At 35.6% G+C, this 26070-nt stretch overlaps 1 long non-coding RNA gene and 1 pseudogene across 3 annotated transcripts; one reads left to right on the top strand and one right to left on the bottom strand.

Moving 5' to 3' along the window:
* Positions 1-598: 598 nt before the first annotated feature.
* Positions 599-25495, top strand: LOC137219053 (uncharacterized). Of its 3 annotated transcripts, XR_010940963.1 has the most exons (5): positions 599-913; positions 4190-4318; positions 19903-20090; positions 20359-20466; positions 23462-25495. It is a non-coding gene; the product is annotated as an uncharacterized lncRNA (long non-coding RNA). The 3 variants fall into 3 exon arrangements; XR_010940962.1 differs by lacking the exon at positions 19903-20090 and having other exon boundaries at positions 607-913; XR_010940961.1 differs by lacking the exons at positions 4190-4318; positions 19903-20090 and having other exon boundaries at positions 617-913.
* LOC137219051 (hsc70-interacting protein pseudogene) lies at positions 6338-7700 on the bottom strand (annotated as a pseudogene).
* Positions 25496-26070: the final 575 nt, after the last annotated feature.

Raw genomic sequence — 26070 nt, 5'->3', positions numbered from 1 at the left:
CAATTCCATTCGTAAGCAAATATCCACAATACATTCTTATATATTTTCACCAAAAGATAAGAACCAAAAATGTGTTTCTCAAAAAAAGATGAAACTTGAATCTACGGTTTCTGAATCACAATCTATATCCAAATACCTTCAATTAGAGATTACATTTGCTTCAATCTGAAAAGTCACACTGAAGGAAAAAAGTAAGAGGGAAGAGATATGGGAACATATGTATATGTATAACTGATTCACTTTGTTATAAAGCAGAAACTAACACAACATTGTAAAGCAATTATACCCCAATAAAGATGTTAAAAAAAAAAAAAGAGTAGCAAAAGACTTCAGCTAGACATCAAATGTCATTAAAAATCAGAAAGTGCATACTGGCAACTGTAGTTCCCCTTTGCCCAATATTTTTCATTCTCACCTCTGAATACTATTAAACAAGCCTAATTCTAGACCTTTAATAATGTTCACCAGCTAGCACCACACGTGCCAAAAAGACATGCTAATGGCTCTTTAAATACAAGCCTATTTAAGGCACTATTTAATGGACTAGTCAAATTGATTTCTCGGCAGTTCCCAGAGTGTTATTACCAAAGTTTTGCCTGTGAAAACAGTCTGTGTTGTATCCTCTCAGAAGAACACATCCTTTACCCAGGCCTCAAATTATTCCCACAAAGATTCAAGGAATGTGAGCTCCTAGCTAAAAAATAAATCACAAAACTTTCTTCACAGGGAGCTTGGCCTTGTAGAAATTGCCACCACAGTCATGAGAAAGAGAGAGAGAGACACATAGTCCAAATTCAAGTCTAGATCGCGTGGTTTGTGGAGCTGAGTCACAGGACCATACCCTAGCTGGGAAAGCCAGAATGTTCAGCTTTTCCGAGGAGAGATGATCTTGACTCCCACCAAGGCTTTCAAGGTAAATGATTACCAAAATATTGCAAATGTCTAATAAAAAATGTGATATCCCTCCTGAATCTCAATTCTGCCTCTGGTTTACTGCTTTACCACATACATGGGCCCTGACAAGTTATTGCCAAGCCTCTTTTCAATACATGGATTAATTTTACTTGTCCATAAAGATCTTGGAACTGTGGCACACTCTTGTTTCTCTTTTTATCTCTCTCTATTTCTTTGTTAAAATATCTTCTCTAATCCACCATTTACCCAGTGGGTATGAGAATGAGGCATAATATTTTAGCCTATTGATTAGTAGCTATGTAACTTTGAAAACGTCAATGGCATGAATCTTATATATTTGATTGACTGCTATGTAATTGGTGAAAATAAATCTGAAGAAAATGAGCTGGCTAAATTAAACACACACAAAAATGAAACCAACCAGGAGAAGTTTTTAAGCAATGTGCATAAGGAAATTTTCATCCCTTATAACCCAAGATTGAAAATTGTTTTAAGGACTGATTTAAAACACTTAGAGTGTGTTTATTCAGTTTGGCTACAGCTGATGTGCTGTATCTGTATGAGTAAGTTTGAAATTTCAAAAGCTATGAAGAGCGTGGACTAAAATTGCAAATGTGTTCAATGTAAGTGTCCTTCTCAACTGACCATTCATGGACAACTTGAAGTTCGTGTCACATTAGCCCTACAAATTTCCAGTGAAATTCAGGCTGATTGGAGTTTTTTGTTTGTTTTTGGTTTAGTTTTGTTTTCTAGTAAATAACTTGTGCTTTGCTAGGTTTGGTTTAAAGAATCAGATTGCAAGAGTCTGTAATATTGTTGAGGTGACCTTTGGCACATTTGTCTTCTATATTTGGTTTAATGTGTCAAAAATGTAAAATCATTCCCTTCATAACTTACTTCTTTATTGTTTCAAAACACCACAAACAATCATAGTTTCTATATAATTTCTCCCTTCGTATGGAAGAAAAATGCATAGAAAGTTCTTGAAATATCAGACAGCATAAATTGTACTGCTCCAAAATGAGATGTCATGTCCATATCAACAGCCAGCTTTTACCTGATATTTCTGACCTCCTCTCTCTGTACCCAGTTAGCTGCCATAGGTGCTACAAACAGCATAATTTGACAACAACCTTTTGTATTGAATAAGGAAAATAAGTACAATTATACACAATGAATGTGTGAGTTAATTTCTTCTACAGTCATTAACTACATGGAAAATATTCAATCAGTTTTGGTAACACAGGCAAATGCAAACACTGTCTTACGTTTTTCTTTAAATGAGGCTATCGTTACCTATCTTAACTAGCTTTTCATGAGACATTTATTAAGATGTTTGTATGGAATCTGCTTGTAGGTAATGCAAGATTAACAACATTTCCAAAAGTATAGAAGAAATTTTCATTCGTATATTATTGTTTCAAGAGTAGCAGATGTTACAAAATTTCAGAACTTGCAATTCAGCTGATCACTTACTGCTTCCTCATTCAAAAATTCATTAATTAGTAGTTTTAATATTTTAGACCAGCAAGTATTGCTGTAGTCTGAAAAGACTTTACATGATGTCACCTTTAAAAAATCTGATTGCTGTTATCTGATTATACCAGGCAAAAATTGGGGAACCTTTGAATTTTTTCCCTCTCTGAGAACAGAATTAATGTTTTTATTATGATAAAGTAGAGATAAGGAAACAAGGTTCATGAGTTTTCAAGGCTCATCTTTTATTTAATCTGTCAAAACACCTCTTAGTTGGAACAGAAATCAAGTAGTAACTATTGTAAAAAGCATTGCATCAGGATGGAGAAACCATGCTGTTCTGCTGCTCCTTTGGCTAAGGATTATTTTTTGATCCAGTTGGAGGCTCTGGAGAGAGTGAGCTATGGTAGACTCATTAAAGAAGATTATAGCAGTCCAACTTGGAAAATGGAGTAGAGCTTTATTGCCAGCTGGAGATGAAAGATATTTCTAGTTCTTACAGCAATCAAAATTCAGAAACAGTAAAACAAAAAATGTAGAACTGGTAGACTATTTTACCACTGGAAACTAGTAGAAAAATTTCCTTTTACTGGAGAGGCTGCATTTTCTCGATAATTTAGCAAATGATTTTCCCCTAACAATTGTCAACACATCACTGTAGCCCAGGAAAATCTTGATCCAGCTGAAGTCCATCCATATTTCTACACCCTCTTGGCCTGTGTCATAGTAAGGACTTCCATCACTAAAATGGCACATATTCAGCTTAAATGCTCCCATCTCTAGTTTTACATAGTCCACCCTGGGCATTATTTTTATCTTTATTATAGAACTTCTTTTTTCAAGCTAACATGTATTCTGTGTACATATTTGCTTTCTTGTCTTATCTGTATTCTTTGCCCCAACATACGGCCCCCAGTATATAAACTTCTTGAATATGAAGTGATCCTATTCATAACTTTTTTTTTAAATCACTGAACATGTTGCTTTTACACAGCAATACTTAGTAAAAGTGTATTGAATAAAAGGAGATATGCATACATACATGAATAAATGAATAGGTGAATCTACTCATATGTGTCCTTTTTGTGTTAAGAGAGATCAAATAGACTGCAAATATAGACATCAGTATGTTCGTCATGGTAGCATTTGATTACTACTTAAATGTATTTATTCTTAGTATGTTTGATTTATTAAATAAATTTATTAACAGGAATGTTCCAGGAGAGTCACTGTTTAGGATCCTCACATAAGTTACCAGGAAAAATAAATTTACATGAAGTCATAAGATTTCATAAGTTAACATTGGTAAAGCGCTTAAAAAAGTGCCTGACACATAGCAAGTACTAGACAAGAGCTTATTAAATGAAATAGATCACTAAGGGATCTCTGTGCTCACTGAAGAAGTAGTCTGGGCTTCCCTGGTGGCGCAGTGGTTGAGAGTCCTCCTGCCAATGCAGGCGACGCGGGTTTGTGCTGCTTTCTGGGAAGATCCCACATGCGCGGAACAGCTAGGCCCATGAGCCATGGCCACTGAGCCTGCGTGTCCGGAGCCTGTGCTCCGCAACGGGAGAGGCCACAACAGTGAGAGGCCCGCGTACCGCAAAAAAAAAAAAAAGAAAAAAAAAGAAATAGTCTGCATATACTCTTGTGTACACAATCAAGAATGATAAAAGAAAAACACAAATAACACAGAGTAGATTCCCTATCATGCAAAAATAACAAACATAATTTTACTTTATGTTCAATAAATGTATGTTGCACTGAAATAATTTTGCAAAATTTGTTTGTTTGTTTTTAGCCTCACCATGAGGCATGTGGGATTTCAGTTCCCAACCAGAGATCAAACCCATGCCCCCTGAAGTGGAAGCGCGGAGTGTTAACCACTGGACTGCCAGGGAAGTCCCAGAAATTTGTTTTTTTAATTGAGGTATAGTTGATGTACAATATTATGTAAGTTTCAGGTGTACTACATAGTGATTCACAACTTTTAAAGGTTATACTTCATTTATAGTTATTATAAAATATTGGTTATAGTCCTATATTGTACAATAGATCCTTGTAGCTTATTTATTTTATATGTAGTATTTTGTATCTCTTAATCCCCTACCCCTATCTTGCCCCCCCTCCCATCCTTTTCCCCACTGGTAACCACTAATTTTTCTCTATATCTGTGAGTCTGATTCTTTTTTGTTATATTCATTAGTTTGTTTTCTTTCTTTCTTTTTTTTTGTTTGAAGACATACTTTGTATTAACTTAAAAGTCTAAAAAGCACAGGATACATTTTCAGACCAATTTTACTTTTACCTGTTTATGGTAATATGTGCAATGTTAGAAGGTACTTAGGTAATGTGTAAATCAAATGAAAAATCCAGAAGCAGCTGGTCCTGAATTACAGCACACACTGGAAATTTTGAGGAGAACACATATTAACAAAAAGAACACCAGCAAGCTCAAACTCATGTTTTAATGTTGAGTATTTTTAAAGGGTTTTAAAAAGCATACTCAATCAGCATACAGCTTTTTCTCACCTAACAGATGCATTTCTATTTGCTTGTGTACAGCAAAGCGTAAAAACTTGAATCAACTTACTTATGATTTCAGAAATGTATTCCATGGAATTTACTTCACTGCTCCTACCATTGATTCTTCAAATAAGCAAAGTACAGAGGCTCTCATCCCTTGAAATTGCTTTTAAACTAGCACTTTTTACATTGAAAGATAATAAGTAGAAACCTAACAATTCCTGGTACAGTGCCTGGACTTAGCCTCATTTAATATAAGGATTGTATGTACAACAGAAAATTTATCATTTTCTTTATCCTTGGAGGAGAGGGAAGGAATAAGGAGAGGTGGGGACATGGCTGCAGTATTTAAGAGCTGAATAGAACAATGCATCTTTCATAATGCTGACAACTCCACAATGAAGAAACACCATGAATCTCATCAATTTTTTTAGTTCATGCTGGATTAGGAATTTAGGTTCCCCTCTTTGTGTATCAATTAATTCAAACTTCTCCAAAAATTAATACTACAAGATAAACTCTAACTGCCGTAGGTATTTCCTAAGTAGGAGACCAAACACCAAAGTGAATCCCTTCTTCCAACATCTTTTGGTATGTTAAGATTTCACCAAAGAGGAAATCTAACACTTAAATATGAAATCTCTTGGCCAAGTAAGAAACTACATCTATTATGGGTATTACCCTACGTAGCCACTATTTGTATTACATATTAAATTAAACCCAGCATTAATTATGCTGTGAATGATGATAGCAGTATGATGCTAGTGAAAAAACATCATCTTTAGCCCAAGAAGAGTAAGAGGAAAAAAAATGTGAAAACAAGTAGAAAGCAGACAAAGAGTTGGGCATCTTCTGATCTGAAAAGAACATTTTAAACATAGAAATACAAGAAGAAAAATATTTCCTTATTTCCCATATGTGGTAATATGAAACATTTATTTTAAATATCAGATAAGAACAGAGCTAAGTAATCTGATTTTACTGCAGCAGTGTAAAAATCATCCCTTCACCACAGTGTAAGATTTAAATGCATCTGCACAAGGGTACACATTATATAAAATGCAGGAAGATTACTGCTGCCCTGCCAAGTACTTCCAGTCCCTACCCAGGTCCTACTGAAATACTGGTGGTCCCAATAGTTTCATGGAAGCAAATCATTAAAAAAAATAATAATAAAGCAATTAAAAAGATAAATCAAAATGCTTCAGTAACCATATATCCAGCTCAAACTTTATCTATTTAAATGTTACATTTGCCTCCCACTAATAAATCTTATTTCACTCAAACTTGAACAATAAATCTTCCATACTGAAGTATCTTCCTTGCCTAATTAATTCAAAGGAAAAAACCAAAATGATTAGTAAAGAAAAATGTAGGGATTAACACTCCCTTTTAATTTGTTTTAAATATTTTTAAGGTTTAAATTTTGTAATTTCTAGTAAGAAAACATTATCTGAATGAATACCCTAATGGAAAACCACTGTAAAATGTTTCAGCTGCATTTGGGGCAGAGGGGTAGAGATTATCTTCAAAGCACCCCAGCTTTCTTCATGAGAAGGTCAGAGGTACACTGGTTTGTGTTATTATGACATCCATGAGGTGATCTAAGTTGCTTTTCCTTCAGCAGGGGCTTTATTTGTCAGCAGGGCATTATGCTTGACTTCCAAATTTGGCCGACAATTTACTGATGAGATTCATAACTTTTGGATTGCTCTGATATTTTGACATATTTGCCAGGTTCTGAGCCACATCCTGGAAGGCCACCATAACTTCTGGATCCTGCATGCCTGCAAGAACCTCCGGATCACTAAGAATTTCATTGAGCCCAGGCATTCCTGCCATTCCAGGCATGCCCCTTCCCATTCTAGGCATTCCTCCAGGAAAATTACCAGGCATTCTGCCAGGAAAGCCGCCTGGAAAAGAGCCATACTGAGCTCCTGACTGTTGTCTGGCTTCTTCCTCCCTCTGGGCTCTCTCATGTTCTTCCCGAGCATTCTTGATCCTTTCTATTCTTTCTTTGATCTCTTGCTCTTCACGTTTTCGCTCATACTTTCTCTGATGTTCAGCAATTTTCTAGGCCCTTGGTTGAACTTCTTTCAGCATTGCACTAGCATCTTCATCATAATCCAGTTCACAGGCAAGGGCAAGATCATAGGCAGCTTCTTCCCAATGGCTCAAAAGTCTGTGTGCTTTCCCTCGCCACTTGTATGGCTGAGCAGAATCAGGATTTATTTCAATAGCTCTGTCACAGTCTCGGATGGCAGCATTTGGCTTCTGTAATTTGATGAAGACACTTGCTCTCTTGGCATACAGAATGGCCAAACGAGGATTTAGCTTGATGGCATCTGTGAACAATCAATGGCTTTCTGTAGTTCACCAACATTTAGGGCATCAATGGCAGCCACGTTTTTATCATTTGCCTGATCCATCATCTCCTCAGTTATCTCTACATTTTCATCTCCCATTTCTTGAGGGGCATCAGTGCCTGGTTCAAGCACACCTTCATTGTCAATTTCTAGATCACTTTCCTCACTTGATGGTTCGTCTGTCTTTATGTTTTCCTCCACTTTCTTACTATCTGTTTTTTCTTCCTTGGTATTTTCTTCCAATTTAGTTTTATGAGTAGCAGGTGGTATTTTACCCCCCATGCTCTCCACCCACTCCCTCAGGAAGTGCATTTCCTCGGTGTGCAGAACACTCGTGTCCTGCTTGCACATTTTCACGAAGGCTTGAAGCTTGCTCACTTTGCCGGTGACCATGGTCCGGAAGCAGCAGGAGACAGCAGGAGGCAGTGAGTGTGTGGACGCTGCGGCCCCATCCCAGGCCCAGGCGCTAGCTCAGCGTGACCGCGTAAAGGGCAGTTTGTTTTCTTTTTTAGATTCCACATATAAGTGATATCATACTGAACTAATTCTGTAAAATTAGTTTTAAAAGATCCAAAACCAGACCTGGAAAAGTCTAGTCTAGAAGCTTCTGCTTTGATCTGTAGTTTTACTTCCTTATTAAACTTTCTTTTCTTCATGGCAGCTATGCATTACAGTGGTTATTCAGTAAATGTTCAAAGGAAGTAACAATTAGATCCTCCACTTATATATATTCTTATAGAAGACCACTTATCTTTTGACATCTCTCAACTTCCTGTCCAACTTTACATACCACTTGAATCCTTCACCTTCTAGACGTTTTGCTGCATCAGAGCAGGTAATTCCTGACCCTTAATAAACCATGTGAATTACTTTTTCTTTTTTATCTTTTGTTGCCAGACCCAGTGTTCATGCATTAGAAGAGCTAGCTAAGCAGATTGCCTTACACTGGGCTGAGCTCCTGAGAACACTTAGAATCACATGGGGTGGGAAAGGGAACAGAACAAGATGCCCGTCAAGAACAGAATTGCACTCAAGGGTAATTGCAAAGGGTCAGTAAAGAAGAATTCCTGTAATGGTCAAGCTGAAGAGATAATTGTAAGCCACAAACAAGAAACAAATGAGATGTAAAGAGCAGGATAGTTAATGGAGGACCATGTGAGGAAAATGTAAGACTGAATGAGGGAAGAAGTTTCATTAATTTGCTTTTAACAAATTGGTATTGCTAGAGTTGAAATGGATGCTTCAAATTCGTCAAAGCTACTAGGTTAGTGTAGACTCTTCTAAAATACACAGTAAGTCCAGAAAATAAAAGACATTTATTTACTTATTTTTAATTTAGTTTCCTCATTTTCTTTTTTAAAATTTAATTTAATTTTTTATACAGCAGGTTATCTATTTTATACATATTAATGTATGTAAGTCAATCCCAATCTCTGAGTTCACCCCCACCCCCACTTTTCCCCCTTCCCATACTTTTGTTCCATACATCTGTGTCTCTATTTCTGCCTTGCAAACTGGTTCATCTGTACCATTTTTCTAGATTCCACATATATGTGTTAATACATGATGCTTGTTTTTCTCTTTCTGACTTACTTTACTCTGTATGACAGTCTCTAGGTCCATCCACATCTCTACAAAGGACCCAATTTCATTCCTCTTTATGGCTGAGTAATACTCCATTGTATATATGTGCCACATCTTCTTTATCCATTCATCTGTCTATGGACACTTAGGTTGCTTCCATGTCCTGGCTATTGTAAATAGTGCTGCAATGAACATTGGGGTGCATGTGTCTTTTTGAATTATGGTTTTGTCTGGGTATATGCCCAGTAGTGTGATTGCTGGGTCATATGGTAATTCTATTTGTAGTTTTTTAAGGAACCTCCATACTTTTCTCCATAGTGGCTGTATCAATTTACATTCCCACCAACAGTGCAAGAGGGTTCCCTTTTCTCCACAACCTTTCCAGCATTTATTGTTTGTAGAGTTTTTGATGATGGCCATTCTGACTTGTGTGAGGTGATACCTCATTGTAGTTTTGATTTGCATTTCTCTAATGATTAGTGATGTTGAACATCCTTTCATGTGTTTGTGGCCAATCTGTATATCTTCTTTGGAGACATGTCTGTTTAGGTCTTCTGCCCATTTTTGGATTGGGTTGTTTGTTTTTTTGATATTGAGCTGCTTGTAAATTTTGGAGATTAATCCTTTGTCAGTTGCTTCATTTGCAGACACTTTCTCCCATTCTGACAGTTGTCTTTTCATCTTGTTTATGGTTTCCTTTGCTGTGCAAAAGCTTTTAAGTTTAATTAGGGTCCCATTTGTTTATTTTTTGTTTTTATTTCCATTAATCTAGGAGGTGGGTCAAAAAGGATCTTGTTGTGATTTATGTCAAAGAGTGTTCTTCCTATATTTCCCTCTAAGAGCTTTATAGTGTCCAATCTTACATTTAGGTCTTTAATCCATTTTGAGTTTATTTTTGTGTATGGTGTTATGGAGTGTTCTAACTTCATTCTTTTACATGTAGCTGTCATGTATTCTTTTACATGTAGTTTTCCCAGGACCACTTATTGACGAGACTGTCTTTTCTCCATTGTATATCCTTGCCTCCTCTGTCATAGATTAGTTGACCATAGGTGCATGGGTTTATCTCTGGGCTTTCTATCCTGTTCCATTGATCTTTATTTCTGTTTTTGTGCCAGAACAAAATTGTCTTGATTACTGTAGCTTTCTAGTATAGTCTGAAGTTGGGGAGTCTGATTCCTCCAGCTCCGTTTTCTTTCTTAGAGTTACTCTGGCTATTCGGGGTCTTTTGTGTTTCCATATGAATTGTAAAATATTTTGTTCTAATTCTGTGAAGAATGCCATTGGTAATTTCATAGGAATTACATTGAATCTGTAGATTGCTTGGGGTAGTATAGACATTTTCACAATGTTGACTCTTCTAATCCAAGAACATGGTATATCTCTCCATCTGTTTGTGTCATCTTTGATTTCTTTCATCAGTGTCTTACAGTTTTCTGAGTACAGGTCTTTTATCTCCTTAGGTAGGTTTATTCCTAGGTATTTTATTCTTTCTGCTGCAATGGTGAATGGGATTATTTCCTTAAATTCTTTTTCTGATCTTTCATTGTTAGTGTATAGGAATGCAAGAGATATATGTGCATTAATTTTGTATCCTAAAATTTTACCAAATTCATTGATTAGCTCTAGCAGCTTTCTGGTAGCACTTTTAGGATTATCTATGTACAGTGTCATGTTATCTGTAAACAGTGACAGTTTTAGTTCTTCTTTTCCAATTTGTATTCCTTTTATTTCCTTGTCTTCTCTGATTGCCATGGCTAGGACTTCCAAAACTATGTTGAATAATAGTGGTGAGAGTCGACATCCTTGTCTTGTTCCTGATCTTAGAGGAAATGCTTTCAGTTTTTTACCATTGAGAATGATGTTTGCTATGGGTTTGTTGTATATGGCCTTTGTTTTGTTAAGGTAGTTTCCCTCTATGCCCACATTCTGGAGAGTTTTTATCATAAATGGGTGTTGAATTTTTTCAAAAGCTTTTTCTGCATCTACTGAGATGATCATATGGCTTTTATTCTTCAGTTTGTTAATATGGTATATCACATTGATTGATTTGCGTATATTGAAGAATCTTTGCATCCCTGGAATAAATTCCACTTGAGCATGGTGTATGATCCTTTTAATGTGCTGTTGGATTCTGTTTGCTAGTATTTTATTGAGGATTTTTGAATCTATATTCATCAGTGATGTTTGTCTGTAATTTTTTTTTCTGTAGTGTCTTTGTCTGGTTTTGGTATCAGGGTGATGGTGGCCTCACAGAATGAGTATGGGAGTGTTCCTTCCTCTGAAATTTTTTGGAAGAGTTTGAGAAGGATGGTTGTTAGCTCATCTCTAAATGTTTGATAGAATTCACCTGTGAAGACATCTGGTCCTGGACTTTTGTTCATTGGAAAAATTTTAATCACAGTTTCAATTTCATTACTTGTGATTGGTCTGTTCATATTTTCTGTTTCTTTCTGGTTCAGTCTTGGAAGGTTATACCTGTCTAAGAAATTGTCCATTTCTTCCAGGTTGTACATTTTATTGGCATAGAGTTGCTTGTACTAGTCTCTTATGGTGCTTTGTATTTCTGCAGTGCCCGTTGTAACTTCTCCTTTTTCATTTCTAATTTTATTGATTTGAGCCCTCTCCCCCTTTTTCTTGATGAGTCTGGATAAAGGTTTATCAATTTTGTTTATCTTCTCAAAGAACCAGCTTTTAGTTTTGTTGATCTTTGCTATTGTTTTCTTTGTTTCTATTTCATTTATTTCTGCTGTGATCTTTATGGTTTCTTTCCTTCTACTAACTTTGGGTTTTGTTTATTCTTCTTTCTATAATTACTTTAGGTGTAAGGTTAGATTGTTTACTTGAGATTTTTCTTGTTTCTTGAGGTAGGATTGTATTGCTATAAACTTCCCTCTTAGAACTGCTTTTGCTGCATCCCATAGGTTTTGGATCATCGTGTTTTTGTTGTCATTTGTCTCTAGGTATTTTCTTATTTCCTCTTTGATTTCTTCAGTTATCTCTTGGTTATTTAGTGACATATTATTTAGCCTCCATGTGTTTGCTTGTTTTGCGTTTTTTTCCCCTGTAATTGATTTCTAATCTCATAGCTTTGTGGTCGGAAAAGATGCTTGATATGATTTCAAGTTTCTTAAATTTACCAAGGCTTGATTTGTGACCCAAGATGTGATCTATCCTGGAGAATGTTCCATATGCACTTGAGAAGTTTAATCTGCTGGTTTTGGATGGAATGTCCTATAAATATCAATTAAATCTCTCTGGTCTGTTGTGTCATTTAAAGCTTGTGTTTCCTTATTAATTTTCTGTCTGGATGATCTGTCCATTGGTGTAAGTGAGGTGTTAAAGTCCCCCATTATTATTGTGGTACTGTTGGTTTCCTCTTTTATAGCTGTTAGCATTTGCCTTATGTATTGAGCTGATCTTATATATTTATAATTGTTATATCTTCTTGGATTGATCCCTTGATCATTACGCAGTGTCCTTCCTTGTCTCTTGTAACATTCTTTATTTTAAAGTCTATTTTATCTGATATGAGTATTGCTGCTCCAGCTTTCTTTTGATTTCCATTTGCATGGAATATCTTTTTCCATCCTCTCACTTTCAGTCAGTGTGTGTCCCTAGGTCTGAAGTGGGTCTCTTTTAGACAGCATATATATAGGTCTTTATTTTGTATCCATTCAATGAGCCTATGTCCTTTGGTTGGAGCATTTAATACATTTATTTTGAAGATAATTATCTATATGTATATTCTTATTACCATTTTCTTAATTGTTTTGGGTTTGATTTTGTAGGTCCTTTTCTCCTCTTGTGTTTTCCACTTAGAGAAGTTCTGTTAGCATTTTTTGTTGAGCTGGTTTGGTGTGTTAAATTCTCTTAGCTTTTGCTTGTCTGTAAAGCTTTTGATTTCTCTGCCAAATCTGAATGTGATCTTTGCAGGGTAGAGTAATTTTGCTTGTAGGTTCTTCCCTTTCATTAGTTTAAATATATCATGCCATTCACCTCTGGCTTATAGAGTTTCTGCTGAGAAATCAGCTGTTAACCTTATGGGAGTTCCCTTGTATGTTATTTGTCATTTTTCCCTTGTGGCTTTTAATAATTTTTCTTTGTCTTTAATTTTTGTCAATTTGATTACTATGTGTCTTGGCATGTTTCTCCTTGGGTTTATCCTACCTGGGACTCTCTGCACTTCCTGGACTTGGCTGGCTATTTCCTTTCCCATGTTAAGGAAGTTTTCAACTATAATCTCTTCAAATATTTTCTCAGGTCCTTTCTCTCTCTCTTCTCCTTCTGGGACCCCTATAATGCGAATGTTGGTGAATTTAATGTTGTCCCAGAGGTCTCTTAGTCTGTCTTCATTTCTTTTCATTCTTTTTTCTTTATCCTGTTCTGCGGCAGTGAATTCCACTATTCTGTCTTCCAGGTCACTTATCTGTTCTTCTGCCTCAGTTATTCTGCTATTGATTCCTTCTAGTGTATTTTTCATTTCAGTTATTGTATTGTTCATCTCTGTTTGTTTGTTCTTTAATTCTTCTAGGTCTTTGTTAAACATTTCTTGCATCTTCTCAATCTTTGCCTCCATTCTTTTTCCGAGGTCCTGGATCATCTTCACTATCATTATTCTGAATTCTTTTTCTGGAAGTTTGCCTATCTCCACTTCATTTAGTTGTTTTCCTGGGGTTTTATCTTGTTCTTTCATCTGGTACATAGTCCTCTGCCTTTTTATTTTGTCTATTTTTCTGTGAATGTGGTTTTTGTTCCAGAGGCTGCAGGATTGTAGTTCTTCTTGCTTCTGCAGTCTGCCCTCTGGTGGATGAGGCTATCTAAGAAGCTTGTGCAAGCTTCCTGATAGGAGGGACTGATGGTGGGTAGAGCTGGGTGTTTCCCTGTTGGGCAGAGCTCAGTAAAACTTTAATCCACTTGTCTGCTGATGGGTGAGGCTGAGTTCCCTCCCTGTTGGTTGTTTGGCCTGAAGTGACCCATCACTGGAGGTTACAGGCTCTTTGGTGGGGCTAGTGGTGGACTCCGGGAAGGCTCATACCAAGGAGTACTTCCCAGAACCCCTGCTCCCAGTGTCCTGTCCCCACAGTGAGCAGCAGCCACCCCCCACCTCTGCAGAAGACCCACCAACACTCGCAGGTAGGTCTGGTTTAGTCTGCTACAGGGTCACTGCTCCTTCCCCTGGGTCCTGAGGTGCACACTACTTTGTGTGTGCCCTCCAAGAGTGACTGTTTCCCCAGTCCTGTCGAAGACCTGCAATCAAATCCTGCTAGCCTTCAAAGTCTGATTCTCCAGGAATTCCTCCTCCCATTGCCAGAACCCCAGGTTGGGAAGCCTGATGTTGGGCTCATAAACTTCACTCCAGTGGGTGGACTTCTGTGGTATAATCATTCTCCAGTTTGTGAGTCACCTACCCAGCACTTATGTGATTTGATTTTATTGTGATTGTGCCCCTCCTACCGTCTCATTGTGGCTTCTCCTTTGTCTTTGGATGTGGGGTATCTTTTTTGGTGAGTTCCAGTGTCTTCCCATTGATGATTGTTCAGCAGTTAGTCGTGATTCCAGTGCTCTCACAAGAGGGAGTGAGTGCATGTCATTCTACTCTGCCATCTTGGACCCATCTCCCAAGAGGCACTTATTAAAAGCAAAAAAATTATTCAATATCCTTTATGTGCCATGTTTTGAATATGTGTATACGAATGAACAAAATGGAGCCCTTAAAAAGTTTACACTCTAGCCATACAACAAAAAATAATTATATAAATGCAGGGCACAATGAAATCACACAGCAGGGATAATTAAACATATGCTGGGAGTTTAATCAATGTGGATTTACCTAGGGAAGTGATATTTAGGATGAAATCTAACTATCCTCTTTAGCCCAACTAAGTCCCCATAGCTACTTGACAATATTTATATTAATCTCTAATTAGATGTTTGTTGCATTTCCTGTAGCAATCAATCAAAAATGTTTCTCGGGCTTCCCCGGTGGCGCAGTGGTTGAGAGTCCACCTGCTGATGCAGGGGACACAGGATCGTGCCCCGGTCTGGGAAGATCCCACATGTCGTGGAGTGGCTGGGCCCGTGAGCCATGGCTGCAGAGCCTGCGCGTCCGGAGCCTGTGCTCCGCAACAGGAGAGTCCACAACAGTGAGAGGCCCACTTATCACAAAAAAAAAAAAAAAAAAGTTTCTCACTCACCCTAAGGGGGTTTCCATCTTTCTCCACACTCTCTATTCTTGTGAATATCTCTTCCACAACTGTTATGGGTGAAGGATCCTCCAGCATAGAGGCCTCCTAGGTGTTCTTTTTAATTTGATCATAACACTTGGCTACCTTCATCTGTTTCTCCTTGTAGCCCCCAGCTTCAAAAGGATTTGACCTCTTTTTTAGTCCAAGGTAAAACTTTCTACATAAGTCTCATTCTTTCCTACATTAATCAGGACCTGGTTCTAGTAATTGTTTGCTCCTTCTCTTTCTCCATCAATTACAATCTTTCCCTTCATTGACTACTTCCCCTGTACCATCTAGGTCATTTCTGTTAAATCTGATAAATTTTCAATCTCCTTTCTTTCATGAACTGACTTTTGAGCAAAGTAATCCAATTCACTGGTTGTTTGTTCCTATCAACCTATTCAATAAATGGCTTGATGTCTGGCATCTGCTTCTGTCCATATATTGGATCCTCTCCAGAAGACTACCAATGACCTAATTACTGATTACCAATACCCATCCAGATATCTGTTCTCAGGCTTAGTACTTGACCTCCAAGTAGCATCTGTTCTTCTGAGTTATCTCCCTTAAAAACTCATTTCCTACTGACTTGCATGCTCCTAGTTTTGTTTTGTTTTTTCCTATCTCTCTGTCTTCTCAATTTTTGTCTATTTCACTGGCTCAGAAGACCTTTACGCTAGAAGCAACCTGTAATTAATTGCATGGCTCAGTCAGCTTGAGGATTAACCTGAGCATATTTATTTATTTGATAAATACTTTTTATATAGTGCTTAACATGCACAAGGCCATACTGCAAACACTAATACATTTAATCCTCACAATAACCCTTTGAGGATTAAAAAATAGACAGGCTGAGGCACAGAAGGTTTAAGTAGTGTTTAAACTGGCATTCTCGCCTGGAGTCTATGATCTTAAAAATAATGCTCTCTTTGGCATTACTGCACATTAACACAAACATGCCCTTGCTGGGAAGTTTCCACAACCAAATATATTCTGCTATGTCCCAAACCATCTCTAGGAATCTATGTCTTCCCACATGCACCTGTTCTAAAGAAGCTCTTAATCATGGACCACCAAGGAGTCAGTGCATTCAATTCAGGGAGTCCGTGAATTTGCATGATAAGAAAGGGCATCTAACTAACTTCAAACATAAGTTTAGTATTTCCATAAAATATTACTGTAGTTACAAAGCATAGTGGTATTAGCAGTACTGTGACTTTGGCACCACTGGAAAACATAGACAGTTTATATCACATTAAAGTTTTTCAGGTCTCCTTAAATGTTGTTTAGAGTCATCATTGTATTTGAATTATGGCAGTTATCACACCCCACTAAATTGAGTATATTAATATATTATCTAATATATTAATAAGTACAATTCATATTAATATATCACATTTTAAATTATTTTTTAAAAAATATTTTGATAGCTCTATTTCAAACTAATTGTTACCTATATTAATTCATAAATTATTTTATGTATGTAAAGCCATTATTCTGAGAAGGGGTCCACAGTCAGTGCTCCAAGGCACAAAATAACTTGGAAACCTCTGTTCCAACCCTCTCTATGCTTACATCTTCTCTGTCCTTTCTACCCTGCAGAATTGCACCTATAATGATGCAACTCAAATACATATCTAGAATTCTGCCCTTTCCTAAACCTAGAATCTTATTTTCAACATTCTGCCAGACTTTGCATGATGATGCTACCAACAATCTCAAATAAGAGAATCCTCCATCTACCCTCACTAATTTTCTTCTCTTTGTAGTGCCCACATCTCTAGAATTTCCATACTTCCTGCTGTTTAGACTAAAAACCTTGCAAGTACTCTTGATTCTTTACTGTTCATTTTTAGTTTCAATTAAGTATTTTTGTTGTTTTTTCTTCCATTTTCTCCCCAGCATTTGATGTGTTTGTCCACTTGATTTCATTCCAGGTATTGCTACCCTCATTTTGTCTCACTTGGACAAGCACAGTAGTCTCTCCCTGCTTTCTATTTTCCCCTCCAATTCTGGTTCACACCAGTTCCACGATTGCACATAGAGTTTCACAGAAATAAATGTCTACACATCTCTTTATAGACATATATTTTTTCTTTTAAAAAATTACAAGGTACAACTTAAAGATACATTCATGTGTTAAAAAGAAATAAAATTCTGTACAATCCTACCTTCCAATGTTTTTTAATCAAGTCTTTTTAAAGCAATTAATATGTATGTTTTATATATATAATATTCATAGTTGCCTACAAACTTTAGTAAACACACTATATCTTTGAGTGATTTCTTGGGTCATTAAGTTAGTGTTTAATTACAATAGAATATACAATAATGTATAATCATTACTCTCTTTTTTTTCATTTAGATTGTTTCCAGTTAGTGCCGTCAGAAATAATCATGTTGTGCACATTATTTAAAATTGTCTTCCCATGGTCCCCACCTGTGGATATCCAGCAATTTTTGAAATCTAGCTCAAATGTCACTATCTCTCTTCTCTTGACCCCTTCCACATACCCCAACCATATATTAAACTTTTTAAGAATATGTCATACCTTATTTGGTTTTGTCTCTCCATGAATAGTGGGAGGCACAAGGAACATTAAGTTTCTGGAGCAAAGGTTAGAAATCTGTCAGGGTCCACTGAGCATCTTATTTTCCAAATTCACACACACAGTAAATGTGGTTAGTAAGAAATGCCTGAGAGGACTTCCCTGGTGGCACAGTGGTTAAGAATCTTCCTGCCAATGCAGGGGCCACAGATTCGATCCCTGGTCCGGGAAGATCCCACATGCCTTGGAGCAACTAAGCCTGTGCACCACAACTACTGAGCCTGCGGTCTAGAGCCTGCGAGCCACAACTACTGAGCCCACATACCACAACTACTGAAACCCACGTGCCTAGAGCTGGTGCTTTGCAACAATAGAAGCCACCACAATGGGAAGTCCACGCACTGCAACGAAGATTAGCCCCCCTCACCACAACTAGAGAAAGCCTGCACACAGCAACAAAGACTCAACACAGGCAAAAATGAATTAATTAATCAAAAAAAAAAAAAAGAAATACCTGAGAGAAAGTTAAAAGGCAAAGCTAGTGTTCTCAGTTGAAATAATTACATGATAAACTCAAAGTTAATGTACTTATGATGCCATAGAAGAAAAAATAAGCTTCAAAGTAACCTCAACATACTGAAATAACAAGTTTAAACAAGAAAAAGATAAAATATGGGTTTGTGCTGTCATCCAAGATGTCTGATATTGTAACACACACACACACTCACAGGTGCACAAATCAATGAACGATTTCACATAAACAGGAAGTTTCTTGAAAAGGTATTTATCCAGTAGTAATTCTTTTCCTTCTAAACAATAAAGAACATTAAATTCCTCCTTAAAGCTTCAGAAAGAGAGAGAGAGAGAGAGACAAATGCTGGGGAGATGTAAAAACAAGAGATGTTCAGGAAGAACAGAGAACAATAATGTCAGCTTTTGCAGAAAGTGCAAATGAGAATTAAGAGTATCTCTTCTGTTTTTTTATATTTCCTACATCACTATACAAGTTACAGGTTCACAGATCATAGAATTTATAAATAAATCTGGAAAAGACTTTTGTTGAAATACCTTTCAATTGCATTAAAAAAAAACAACAACCAAGAATTATATTTAACTGTTCAATTGTATAGTTTATTTCATAATTCATTTTTAATCATTTTCTTTCTAGAGAAATCTAAAACAAAGAATCCTTTTAGATGTTTTTATAGATAGGAGCATTAGAAACCACTTAACGCTCTGGTATTCAGTATAGGTGGAAGAGATAAGCAATACCAAATGCTGCTTTATTTAGGTTTATTCCTGTTTGGGTGTATTACACATTTACAGATGTATTAGGAAATATATTCCACTATGTATTTAATGCTAATTTCTGCTGACACTACTCTGCATAAATATGGATGAGAGTAATGCCACTAAAATATATCTTGATATCTTCACTCCCTATAATAAATGATCACATTTAATTTTTAAAACTTCTAAAATTATTTCATTATAATTTAATAAAACATTACTGGATTGAAAAGAGATAAATAGTTGAATGTGGCCAAATATTTTCTTGAAAGTGCCAAAGCCTGAATGAGAAAAGCTCAACTTCAAAGTCAATTAGTAGATGCTAGATTAAAGAAGGAATGTAGGCTCAGATTAAAATCTTTGAGATGGAATAAAAGGTTCTGAGGAGGGAGAATTCAGAAGTATGAAGTATGTGGTGTGTAAGGCTAATGGGGGAAGGGAAAAATGATAGCAGTGCATTGCAGGTGGAGTGTAATTGAGACAAAACATCAGAGAGAAATGCTCAGCAAGTACACTTCCTAAAAGACACTCATGGCTTTACTAAAAATCTGGTAAAACGTTTAGCTTGGACCAACTACGACAGATTTCACTGTACAGGTTCTAGTATGTGTCTTGGTTTTTTGGTGATTTGTTGCTGTTTGTTTTGGGGTTTTTTTGGTCATAGCATTGCTGTGCCAACAGATTGGCCTCTTTTAACAGTGTATACCAATATACTTCGCTGAGTCACACTGATTACTATTTGTATCCAGGTTGTATTAATTTTAATTATTCTTGATCTTTCAGTAAAGACAGTTATTATACAAGCAGTGTAGAATTTTCTATGCTAAATAAACTTACATATAAAGCAGGACTTCCCTTGGGCCTATGAAGTGCAAGAGAAACAAAAAATCATAGTCACTAGGTGTACTTAGTGGAGACACAGAGCCTATCAGTCACATCACTTCCTCCCTCTCATACCTTCAACCTCAGGAGGCTCCTGCCCATGCCACCTTCCTGATGAAGGTGAGGGGGAGAACAGCTGTTAACATTTCTTGAGAACCCCAGAGGACCATCTTCATTTTTTTCTCCATATGAAATGATGCTTTCCTACAAGGTTTAGCTGGCTGAGAATGATTTTTTAAACGATTGCTATAGTCAATAAACTACACTAACAACCAGTAAGTACATGAAGGCTGAATTCTAATATTGGTAGATAATCAGTTTATTTATAAATCTAATTTATAAGATTTGGATGAATTTCTGAGCATATATTAATCTGTTTCATTGATGTTAAAATCTGTTTCATCAAATCTGTTAAAAATTATATTAAAAAATTCTTAGAATTCTTACCATGAGAAATGTCAGCATGTGTCACCTATTTTGTGTTTATCTAACACAAAGTCTAGTATCTCTAAAATAATTTTGTTTGCTTTGAATCTGTTACAGGGACAGACTTGGACAAAATCTGCTTCAATAAAACTTGCATTTAAACCTTGATAAACAACACACTGATTTCTCAAGAGTTTGGTATTGGAGAAGAAGCAATTGCTAATTGTATGTATAATGAAATAAGATAACAAATGAAAAAATTAATGTTTTAACAATATCTATTCAGAATTCCCAGAGTAGCAAACATCATACTGGGCACAACTAGTTAGAACTGATTACCTTTAGTTTATTCTTCATGGGTCCTTTTGTTTAAAACTAATGTATAAATATATAAACTGTAGAAGGAAAAGGAGACATAGTGAGACAAATATCGCCAGTTTCTGATTAGATGCAATGTCTCCTTGACCTGAGGAATACAGACAGGAAAGAACTCATGTAGAGAAGGTGAAAAGGGAAAATTGAGATCATGAAAGAAAAACTTTCAATTCACTATTTTGCTTGGATCTAGACCTAAAGAACCTTCATGCTGAAATCCTTCAGTGGAGGAAAGTATTGCTTTTGCTATATCTTTTCTAGTGATATAAATTCAAAAATTTTTGAACTGCCAATTCAATTCTCCCCAATTCAAACTAACATTAGGAACCAGAAGAACATGACAATAGATATTATAGCATTTTGTTATTCTTATGAATGATTTTCCAAAGACCTGATTCTTCAATTCACTAAGCAAAACCAATGATTCCAGTCTGATTCTCTGTTTAGTCTACAGATCATCTTCAGGGCAAGCATTTCAAGAACATATGTCAATTATTAGCTGAAAATCTATTATATGCCAGAGAGTTTAGAAACTTTAAAAATATGTTCAAACTTATCTCTAGTTACTGTAACTAATATAACAATAACACAAAAAGAAAAAAATTTTACTCTAATTCTTCCAAAAATAAAATTAATGGTTAAAAATCACCCATTTTCTACTTTCTGTATTTGCTATTTTCCTTTCAAAGGATCATATAAAATAGGCTCAACTATGCCATCATCATCTTGACACACGTGGCCTTCAGTATAATTACCACAGTGAATTTGTGCCAAAACTAGACTTCTCCAATACTATAATATTTGAGGTGGAGCACAGAGGATTTGTCCACATTGGTGGCAAGTTCATCACCCTAAATATGTAGCAAGATCATTTCTTGGTCTTCACCAGCATTCTGGCCAAAGTGGCAATGTGAGGGAAGTTGTTACCAGGTGCTTTCCACTTTCTCCCCTCTCAGGTAATGTTTATGAGAACCGATCTGTTCTCATCCCTCCTTTCAAGCCACATGAGTACAAATTCTCTACAATGGCCTCTTGATTTCCAAAGCTATCTCTATCCCTCAGTGATCTATCCAGGTCCACATTTTCTAATGTAACTATATTACAAAAACCATTGATTCCCACACCACAGAACACCCATTTTTGCTTTTTATATATAACCGGTTTATTTAAATAAATGTAGATTTCACTTTCTAATATGGATCTTAATACAGTTCCTTTAACCTTCTAATATGAACTTTGTTCTTTACCTGTCTCCTTATCATTAATGGACAATCATGGATATTATCAATGGTATTTTAATTGTTAATAATAATTTAGATTTGTTATACTTGGGCTATCAAAAAGTATAGCTGACATTAATAACTTAATAGCTAACTTATTTTGAGCATTTACTGTATTTCAGGTCATAGAGGTAGTAAATGTTATAAACCGATACCATGTGGCTCCAGAGTCTTTGCTTGAATTCTACAAGTTTGAAAATCACTCATTATAAACTCTGTTATAGTTCCAAGTTCTCATCCTGCTATTGTAAATGATGAGGTACTTCAAGAATCTCACAATTTAGTCTCTCCCCTGAAATCAGCTCTTCATGATGCTCCACTTCCAGTAATGAAAACATCATTCATTCATCCACTCAGCCAAGGGAAGCAAAATGTGTTTCAGTTCAACACTGTCTGTGTTCAGCCTAAACCAGTCACTGACTTCACGGTCATCTTTAACTTCTTCTTCCATCCTCCCACATGCAAGTTTTATCAGTTCTTTGTAAGTCATGAAAGTCAAAAATTTATCAGATGGCTATAATCTAACAATGGAAAATGACAAGTGTTGACAAGGATATGGAGAAATGGAATGCTCTTGGATTGTTGGTCAGTATGTAACATGGTGCAGTGCCTTTAGAAAAAAAATTGACAGTTTCTCAGAAAGTTAAATGTAGTTTCCCTATGACCCAGGACCTCTAATCCTAGGTATATAGACAAGATAATTGAAACATATGTCCAAACAAAAACTTATACATGTGTATTCATAGGAGCATTATTTATAATATTCAAAAAGTGGGAAAAACCCCATTACTTTTGCTAAGTAATCCAATATAATTTGAACTAAATATCACTACCTATGTACTAAGTTAGCTTTTAAAAATAGTTTTATTAATTATTTCTATTTAGTCTATTGACTTATAATAACCATTAATGTAAAAAGCAGCCATTAAAAATGTACAGGTTAAAATTTCAGCAACTTCATAGTAAAGTCAACATATTATAATATGTATTGCTACATTTAAATAAAGTGTATTAATTGCTAAATTACTTAACATTTTCATGTAGTAACTTGAAAAGATAACTTCTTTTTATTATACTGTAATTATATCAACTTTGGAGAAAATTCACACTGTCATTAATATCTCTACCATTATTTCATCTTACTTGAAGTAGGAAAATAAAATCATTTTACAAAATTATGTTGATTTGTGTAATGGTCTTGGAAAACCATAGTTTTCTTTTCCAAAAATGTAACCAAAATGTCTAAGGAAACAGGAGTATAAACTTGCTGCTGAGTAATCATTTAAAAAAAAAAAAAAAGATCAGCTGTTGAAAATTAAAGATTCACTTGATTTAGAGAGAACCTTTAAAATTTTTTTGCTGTTTATTATTTCATTACTTGTTTAAATAATTACAAAACTCAGTGTGATGCCTAATAGATTTAATGGGTGTTTATTTAAAGTGAACATTTTAGTGTAATATAAATGTCCTATTAAGAACAATCTAAAGAACAGTATTAAGTTTTTGCTTTAGTTTTTACGTGTAGGCTTTTGCTCAGGTCTAACAGTTAACTTTTGTGGTTCCAGAAGTGTCCTGCCAAGTCCCATGGTATAGGCACAGACAAAGGTTTATCAAAGCAGAAAGCTTTCTTTTGAGTTTTCATATGGTGCCTACCTCATGCTCAGCCAAGGTAAGCAAAAACGTGTTTCAGTTCAGCTTTGTGTGTTCAGCTTAAACTGGCTGTGCCACTCTGGCTCCCCTTATTTGTGGTCAGCCAGCTCCCTAGCTGCAGCTGGGCCTACTACTCCTAGCTAATAATAGGAGTCAGGTCAACTCTAAATTTTGCTACTTGTAAAAGAATCAGCTTTCGCTTACTCAGGGAATTATTTTTAAATAATTTCCCTTTCAAACCAGCTGTAATGAGGCCTTAGTGTCAACTAACATTAAAGGTGTACGCATGGAGACATCGACACTCAGGGTTCTTCCTTAGACCGCAGTGAAAGCATTGATAAGAAGGGCACTTCAGTGCTGCTTTGTCTTCTCATAGGGAAAGGCAGGAAAATTCAAGGATGCCAAATATATATATAAACAAACAGATCTCCTGAAGCTAAATCCATGCTTCCTTCTTCCTAAAAAACATATGCTCCCCTTTCTAAAAAAAAAAAAAAATATATATATATATATACACACACACACACGCACATGTATTGTTTTTAAATATATGCATGTATATGTATGTGTATGTTCTACTTCTCTTCACTCACCTACATGTATAGCAAACCACTTACCCAGTTCCTAGACCAACAAGATAATCTTTAATAGACATCAGTAGAAAGTCCTTAGTAGAAAGTGCTATCTAGCAGTCCTGAATGACTGTTCTGTCCTCTATTTTCTGTGAGACTACAACAGCTTTTTTTTTAGACTAAGTAATGGGGAATACAAGTGACCATATCAAAGACAAAATCTCAGGCATGAGATCCTCTTTCCAGAGCAATTCAGTCTTTCCAGACATTGAAGTGTTTCAAGGTTGGGAAGAAATTGTGGTTGTCTCTTCTGGTAACTCTGCAGGGAGGGACCAGGAAGATTTTACCAGCTGCCTAGTGCCTTGACCCCTGTAAATGATCCTTGCTTGAGTCTACATCCAATTGTTCTAAGCCAAGAGAGTCACTTTGTGTCTGTTCTAAGCATAGTTAAAATGTTTATGGAAATAAAATCTCAGTAGACAGTAAATAAGTTTTGTCTGTTTTAAACAATATTTATTTGAAACAATGATATCAGACCCTTTCTGGTAGAGAAAAGAGAACTGAGCTTGAAGTTTAAAAATAATTTTGTTTTTCAATCTCAGTCATGCTGCTTACAATTGAGTGATGTTGTAGTCACTTAACTTCTCTGAGCCTCAGTGTCCTCATATAAAATAGAAACAATAATATGTAATTTGGTATGAATTATAAATAGGATAATGTGGGTTAAAATAATTTTAAATTTTATCTAAATATAAATGTATCATTATCCTTTGATCCTCTTCCCTGCCTTAAATCATCCAGACTCATTTCCTTCTACATGTTTATCTTTTATACTTTTCCCATAAATAGTAAAAGATGAAACCAAAATCTCATGCTCAGTTATAGTAATTACATAACTATGAATTTGGCCTTTCTTGGTCTCTTTTGAAAAATGATCTTTTAATGTTTTTAGTGAATCTTATTGTATGTTACCTCTTACTCTTTATGTAAATCACTGAGGTCTGAATTAAAACAATGTTATTCAGAGTAATTTAGTTAATGTCAGAAGGATGATAATACATGATACCAATTTTATGATTCCTGATGGCTTAGAATTTTATAATTCCTGATGATTTAGAATTATTTCAGGTTGATTTATAAGGTAATTACTTATTTATTTATTTTATGATTTTTGTTGAAATTGCTAAAAGTATCCCAGGGTCTTGCACTGAGCAAGTGCTAAACAAAATTTATTAAATGAATATTGATTTTTTTCATACTCAGTTTGTTCCAAAATATTTAAAGCAATTTACAGAAAAACATAAAATACGTAAGAAACATTTAAACTGGAATGGTTGAGTGAGAAAAAGAAGAAACTTGTTGAAACAATAAACAAATTCCAGTGAATTTATAATTGTCTTGAAATCTTTAGGGATTGTTCAACATGAGAAATACATTTCAATCTATTAAGACATTTTTAAAACACAACATAAGGCACTCCAACCACATAAATGGCACTTGACTGCTATGCAATCCTCCTTAACAGTTTAAGTAACTTATTGATGGTAAAGCAGAGGACAAATCCAAATCAAATTTGAAGAAATTCCTGACTCTTTCCCAAAGCAATTGAAAATTATTTTATTAGCTGTCTGTGACTACATCTACAGAAGCAAACAAATGAAAGTGGAGCAAGTCCCTCTTCAATTTAAACTGTATAGATCAACAATTTGATTCTCAAAACTTCCTTGCCTGCTTTTTGTGTGGAAATTTTCTGTCTTATTTACAGAGTTGATTACCAAGAAAATAAAATCATTTTAATTTCTTTAATATCTCATATTTCTCTATCTGGAAAGACTTGCAGATCCTAACTCTGGAAACTGAGTAAATCATTAGTATAAAATTATGTATAGACCTATGTTTATATATTTATTACATATATAGAATCAGTCAGTCCAAAATTATTTATTGATCAC

This window comes from Pseudorca crassidens, chromosome 2 (genome assembly GCF_039906515.1).
Source record: "Pseudorca crassidens isolate mPseCra1 chromosome 2, mPseCra1.hap1, whole genome shotgun sequence".
Lineage (NCBI taxonomy): Eukaryota > Metazoa > Chordata > Mammalia > Artiodactyla > Delphinidae > Pseudorca > Pseudorca crassidens.
Note: the sequence above shows the minus strand (reverse complement) of the source record. Positions and strands in the feature narration are given on the sequence as shown.